Raw genomic sequence first — 8,024 nt, 5'->3', positions numbered from 1 at the left:
TGCTGGTGAGACATCCTAAGGTTGTTTTTAAATACTGTGGTGAAAGATACTAATAAGGACATTTTTATTCCTATTCCATTATAATTACACACGTTTGGCTAACAGGTGATGTAATCAAATTTACAAAATATGCATTTACAAAAAGCTGACACGCCGTGACATAACTGGAATACTGTTCAAAGCGGCGTTAAACCTAACTCACTCACTCACTCACTCACTCATACATGTTGGGGAAATACTAAGAGATCATGAGACAATTAGCGAGCTATCTTTGTATCAGTAACTCAGTTCACTTGTATGTAAATCTGTACAGCTCTGTCAATGTTACATACCTTTAAGTAAATGTATGTCTAAAAGTAAAGTTTGTAATGTTGATGTTTCTATCAATGTTACATACCTTTAAATAAATGTATGTCTAAAAGTAAAGTTTGTAATGTTGATGTTTCTATCAATGTTACATACCTTTAAATAAATGTATGTCTAAAAGTAAAGTTTGTAATGTTGATGTTTCTATCAATATTACATACCTTTAAATAAATGTATGTCTAAAAGTAAAGTTTGTAATGTTGATGTTTCTATCAATGTTACATACCTTTAAATAAATGTATGTCTAAAAGTAAAGTTTGTAATGTTGATGTTTCTATCAATGTTACATACCTTTAAATAAATGTATGTCTAAAAGTAAAGTTTGTAATGTTGATGTTTTCTCCCAGTGCTGGCCATGTTTTTAGTCGTAAAGAGGAATTGTAGGAGTAGAATCTATATAGGACAAAGTACGGCTCTGGGGTTATGCTCTGGATTGTAGAACCAGGGGATGGAAGGCGACGGAAAGTTTCACGCAAAGACTTTTTCCTCTCAAGAGTAATTAATGAAATGCGGGATCGAATCCCAGACGTGGATTTCATTTATGTTTAATTACACGTGTCAACGTTTGAGAAGAGAAGCCCAGGTCCGAGTTGGTTACAAATTTTGGCGAATCACTTGAGGATGGTGCTGGCAAACAACGAATAAAACGATTCTTGGAGTTATACTTCCTGGCACACCTGAGGCACTCTTCAAAGCGAATCCAGTTGTCTAAGGCACCTCAATTCGCTGTGCAGAGTTGCATTCCTTGGGCATACAAGAAACGTTAAATACCAGTCAATTGTCTAGGTCTGTCAGCACAATACCCGGGCTCGTGCGTTTCCCCAAAGTGGTGAACGGCTTCACTTCGGGCTTTCCTCCCACATTAAGCTGACACGCCCTGATACAACTGGAATACTGTTCAAACTCAATCACTAGCTCACCCAGGTGCCTTTTTTTACCCTCTTTATTCACAAGTTCCCTCTATGCACAGCAGAACGCACAACACAACATAGAAAAAAGCATAGAAAATACCAAAGCAAGGTGCTTATTGTTAATCTCTGAATTCTGGTTTACCATATTCTGAAGCTAATCGCTTCTACTGACAAAATACTGATACTGATCCAGTGACGAACACTTAATTGTTTGATTTTGCTCTTTTTCTAGAATCATGTTGTATGATAGCGTTAAGGCGGTTGTTGGAGAACACGACACCACTGTGGACAACGAGGCAGACCAACAGGATTTCATAATTCCCCAGTATCGTCAGTTCTTGCCTGTAGGAAATGGAGGTAAGTCACATGTAGATAGTTGATCAGAAGCGTATGTCTCTTGTGGTATTTAATCATAATAAGCATAATAAATAATATAGGTGTTAAGCTTCCTTCATCCAATTTAAAGGGGGCACGAGTGGCCCTGTCGTCTAAGGCGCCGCGATTCGCTGTGCAGAGTTGCGTCCCCAGGGCACGCCAGAAACCTATGATTGTGGGCTCGAATCCCGGTTCGCCCCGATTATGTTTCTATAAACGTCTAAGACCTGCTTCACTTCGGGCTTTCCTCCCACATTAAGCTGACACGCCGTGATATAACTGGAATATTGTTAAAAGCGGCGTTAAACCCAACTCACTCACTCATCCAATTTAAAAAAGAGAATCTGAATTATCTCCATTGTCATTGCCTGAATTAGTATAATGGTCTTCTTTCACAAAGTGGTTCAGCATTAAGGAAGCACTCGGAACGTGTTTATGGGTCTTCTTGGCCCTTGGTTTGTAGCACACAACTTACCTTGATTGTTTGTCCAGATGTATATACGTTGACCTTGACGGATCCGGTCACTCAAGGCCCAGTATGTCGTCTACCTGCCTGCGTTCCCAATAACAAGATGACCATCGATGAATCGTCTTGTAAACTGGTCGGTTTCGGTGTTGATGAAACAGGAAGTAAGAACATCTCATTTCATCTTCTCAAGAACAAATTATCAAAGCACAATGATCACATGTACATACATGTAAACGCAAAAGTAACTGCTCATGAATGTTCCTGTTTATCATATTGAGGTTGATAGAAGCACATAAATGAAAACACCTCACTTATATAAAGCCACAGCCATTAAAATTCAAATTCTGCCAAGCACTTCGTGCGTTTTGTGCACAAGTAATGTGAAGAACTTAGTTATACCTACCTTTGAGCTATTGACAGGAAACAGTGATGTACCTGTGCATGATGACATACGTCTTACCAAAATAATTTAGACCAACACAAATGGACAAAGTGTAATCAAGTCAATCTTTTGTGTGCAAGGTGCAAGTCAAGTTGCAAAAGAAGGGCCGATAACCCTGGACCCTACATGCAGTGGTGAGACACTGTGCTCCACAGGAACAGCTGCTGAGGCGGTCAGTTGCCAGGTGAGGCTTAGTCATTCCTCCAATATCATGCAACATGTTTCGACAAAACATACCTGTATCTTAAAAGATCCTTGAATACATGACACTTTGTATGGATAGCTACTTCTTTTATTCTTCGTCACGACATTTCAGAGCTACTACTTGCTCCTTCATCAGGTGAATGTTGAGTAAGATATGATATATCTGCACAACACAAGGCGGGATGAATGTACAAAGATAACAATATATGTATATCCTCATTATATCAGCATTCACCTAATGAAGGAGCTAGAGGTGCTCTGACAAAGAATAAAAGAAGTTGCTATCCATAACAAGTGTCATGTATTCATGTTCTTCAAACTTCTAAATGCTAGCCAAAGACTTCATTAAAGGTACTTGCTCTTCATGTCACCTGTTGAACTTTGTTCTTTATGCCATCAATTGACCCTTGTTCTGCAAGCCACCAACTAACCCCTTGTTCTGGTAGTCACCAACTGACTGTCATTCGGTAAACAACCAACTGACCCTTGTTCTTAATGCCATCAACTGACCCTTCATCTTTATGTAACGAACAGACATCCAACGTTTATGTCACCAATTAACATACTGACTTTCATGCCACCAACTGATTCCTTGTTCTTCATATCACCGGTTGACCCGTATACTTCAAGCGACCAACTGACTTCTTCTGTTCTCCGTGATACCAATTAACGTCTTGACTTTCATGCTATCAACCGACGTTTTGTTGTTGGCACAGTTGATGCTTTGTTCGTCATGCAACCAACTGAAGCCTTGTTGTTAACAAAACAACTGGCGCCTTGTTTTTAATGCCAACAAGTGACCCGTTGTTTCCCATGCCGCAGTTGACATCTTTTCTTTCATGCCACCAACTGACAACTTATTCTTTACATTACCTATTTATGTCTCTTTATGCCACAATTGACGTATTGTCATGCGTTGGTAGATATATATACTTTGGAACAGTATGTAGGTATGTATGCTAGTTATGAAATAACGCATTCAAACGACATGCTTACGTAAGCGTTACTTGTGGATAAAAATATAATGCAATATTCTTAATGTATGCTTTTTTCAGACGGACTCGGGTGGTGCTCTGGTCTGCCTGGAAGCCTACACAGGCGAGTATGTTACCGTTGGACTGGTCAACTCGGTCACAGACTGTTCCACTCAGACGTCAGGGGTTACAAGTTTCGTGAGCTTCATGACCGATTCCACTTATAATTCAATCGTCGTGGCAGAATCTCCTGGAGTCTAAGCAAAACCATATCTCGCATTGAAATATGTAACATGTATTAATCGCTTGAAATCAGGATACAATGTGAAATAAACAGATAACTACATGCAGAGGGTGTTGGTTCCAATCTGTCACAAGAAGATGTTATGTTATGTTATTTCCAGCCATAAAATCAAAATCACAATATGCATTGTAAATACAGATCCGTTCAGTCAAAATGTACATCAGATGAAACAAAGATCACCAGTACACGATAGTAGTCAAATGCGATACAAGTGTCAAATGTTACAATTGAAGGTCATTTTATATATAACAAAACTCTAATTACAAAATAAATATCAATAAAATATATATCAATGACTAACCCTGATGTGACACAATCGGGTAGCAATTAAGGAAAGACGCCACATGAAATACGAAGGACAATGTGTATTAAAGAACGACAGTACACAAAAGGCTTAAGGATGACTTTCATGCAACTCCAGCCCTTGGTGTCTACAGTTCACAACTTTTGAGGTACAATCAAGCAAACTCTTTCTACCAAGATTTCAAAGAGCGTCATGGTCAGACGTTGTAGGCCTCAGTAAAGCTTTCAAACAGTTTCATGGTAGACACGTGTTCCCATGGGTTTTTTTTCAGGTGAACAATTGAATTGCCTTTGCATGTGTTTGTGACAGGTGCCACCGGTGGGGCAAGATACGCTCACCTTTACGCGAACACCTGGTATTAACACTTATTGATAGTGATTCATAAACACATGCTAATGATATAGTCGGAATCGTACAAGCGACTCTGTGTTTGGCTGAGATTTCTTATGAATATGGAAAGGGTTTTGTCTCACAATAAAGAAACCCAGGTGGCGCTAAAAAAATTCCATCATTCCGATGTGTATCGGATTATTCCGCTGGGTATATGATACATACATGCAAACGGTAAAAGTATTTTATCGTCTACGATGACGAAAGTCGCGCTGAAAGTCGCAACATGGGTATGACGTCACCCAGTGGAGATTCTGGGTAGGATACTTCTGTCGTATTAACCGTGGGACCGTGTGTTTACAAAGACCTGGCTGACTGTGTGTCATCGAACACGTATAATGTGCGTCGTCACTGATGCTATCGACCACTGGTTTGGATGGTACAGTGCACGTTCGATCGTGATAATACTTGTCACAGCCATATGGTCTATAAGATAAAAATACTATTAATTTTCAGGTATTATCAAATTTATATTTTAGGGAAGTAACTTTTCTCCACTTGTAAAACTGAAAAACGCATTTCAGATTATCTCCCCTTCATCGTAGAATTGAGTGTTAATGGTGTGGACAATTGATTTATCCAAAGAGTACTATCCTGAAGTATTCCCATCCCAAGCAGCTGGATGTAGCACAACAACACCTGTTTTATACATGGAGGATGTTTCTTGGCAAAATAAAGTAGGCTATGGATATCGATATCATAGTGAATGCAGGTGGTGTCACTCACAATGTGATTTTCAAGAATATTGCCTACCTCAGCATGTTTACTTCGACGTTTATTTTCATGCTCGGAAGTTAACCAAACATCTGGCGATGATACTTATCGAACACAATTTTCTGATGGGAAAATAAAATATTTTGCTAAAAGTAAACGAATAACAGACTTTATACATACGATTTACAGCACCGTTTTTGAAGTCAAAGATATCGTCATTTGAACACAGAATAAATATATTCAGATGAATGTACAGCAGATAGTACATTTCGTATGACTGCATAGAGAATTATTTTGCATTCGCAACTATTGCCCACTGCATGCAATGAGCAGATAATTGTTTGCACATTGCGTGTATTGGGCAAGCTATATTGCCCATTGCACGCGTTGGGCTGTTGCACAGATTGGGTGTAACACAATTATGTACCACACAGAGGTTCAGAAGCTCACCTTTACTGGGTGATGTAAAACTTGATTCAGGTTGTGCCATGCTAGCTTCAGATTTGTCTTTTGATAGATTATAGTGAGCTATTACTTTCACATTTGATGGTCCTTCGTTTAATTTTAGTGAATGACGTCACTAAAACTTGTTGACAAGGTCCTTTTCTACTAAACCTTAAAATATTGTAAATGTACCGAGGAGAGTTGGTTGTCGTGTCATATTATCTAAAATGGTTTACATTTTAATATATAGTAACTAAAACTTTACAAAAATCAAAACAAAATGCTTTGTTGATAAAAATGTGAAATCATGTTATTGACATGAAATTATGTTTCTTGTCTTTGTCAAAACAAAAATCAAAACTGGAAAATCACATTTACATAATATCCTCCAAACATGATGGAATCTTATTTATTACCCATATTGGCTAAAATGTGCAGTTTAATATCTTTTTAGTATTTGGACAGTGTGCAATCAGTGATTCTCGTAGCTGATTGGTCAGTTAAACAGAGATAAATGTTCAGTGTATAACGGGACAATTTTCCCCCGTTGCATTCTTTCACAAATCAACGGCTTTCATTCACATGTTTCACGTGCTACAATCTCCCTGCCTCGAGATTTTTAAGACAAGAAACATAATTTCATGTCAATAACATGATTTCACATTTTAATCAACAAAGCATTTACTTCACATGACTTTCATTTTACAATAAACACCGAAACGACGTCTGCGTTGTTTGTAAACAAACATGACTGATCATTGGAACCTGTCTAAGTGAATGACCTCGTTAAAGTGGACGGAGATCTGACTGACAGGAAGTGTTATTCGTATAATTCAACCTCTGAACACATTTAATGTCTTTGTTGTTAAAACTGCATGTGGCCAGATTGAAGTTCCAAGATTCAGATTGCGAGTGTTGCCAGAAACACCACTAAGTCTGTGCTAGAGGAGTGTCCGCATCCAAAAACCGGACTTAGTACAGACAGGTTTGCCTTCGATAAGATCGATAAGATCTAACTGCCAATAAAAATGAAAACACAATGAAAAAGACTAGCCTAAACATGACATGGATTTAGTTCACAAATTTATACAGGAAAGCTTAATGACACAAAAAAGTGGAACTAAACATTGTACTTTGCAAATGTTTCATTTCGCCACGCAGATCAGATGGTTCAGAATTCGGACCGTCTACTTTGAAGGGGATCACGGGTAGCATATAGAACGTTACCTTAACGACATGATTACCAACACCTGCTTGCGAAATCTGTGCACTTGGCACCTTAGGAGGTTTTAAAATCAAAACAAAAATCATTAATTAACTTACCCTAGCGACCTGATCCTGTGTCCGATATTGAATTAGCTAGGCCCTAAATAAACTCCTTGAATGCGGACAGCGTGGCACCAAGTCTCCAGATGCTGTGTGAGTCTTTCAACAGCTAGTCGACCATTAATGAATCACATCAAAATATCAACAAACTCCTGTCATGTACTAGGCTATGTCCACTCCACAGGTGTGTTTGACAAGTCCTTCTAAAATCCCAGATGCACATGTTTCCCATCAGTCTCACTTGTCTAAAATCACTAACAATATTCATACAACTTGTTGTCCGGATTAAACTGTGACATCATATTTACATACCATCCTCCACACATGATGGAATCATATTTACATAATAGCCTCAATAGAGGGCGCCACCTGGTTGCAAGATGAAAACACAAATAGACTAACAGCTCCATCTTAAATCTTTAAATCAAAACAAAGTAAATATCTACCTGTCAGTCCTACCAGTCCATAACTTGGACTACGGCAAGAGACAGCATTATGGGTTGTGACCAAACAACATATAGAAGCAACACTGGGTGCTTTAAAAGGACTTTTGTCGCATTCATGTATGGAATTATGTAGCGAGCCATGCTGCACGTGCCTAGTGGGACACGTGGATTCACGAGAGCGTCCGTGTTGCGCTTTTGGTACAGTTGTGTAATGATATTAAGAGTAACCCAGGCCCCGGACCAAACAACAGAGGGAAACAAGGTACACGAGACTGAATCGTATAAAGATGCCCTCGATGCCGTAACTAAGGTGATAACCAAAACTATGAACATTAAATATAAAGAGTTTGCAGTG

Source organism: Haliotis rufescens, unplaced genomic scaffold (genome assembly GCF_023055435.1).
Source record: "Haliotis rufescens isolate VD_foot unplaced genomic scaffold, xgHalRufe1.0.p SCAF_19, whole genome shotgun sequence".
In the NCBI taxonomy this organism is placed as follows: domain Eukaryota; kingdom Metazoa; phylum Mollusca; class Gastropoda; order Lepetellida; family Haliotidae; genus Haliotis; species Haliotis rufescens.
The sequence above is the reverse complement of the archived record's forward strand: the minus strand, read 5'-3'. Positions refer to the sequence as shown.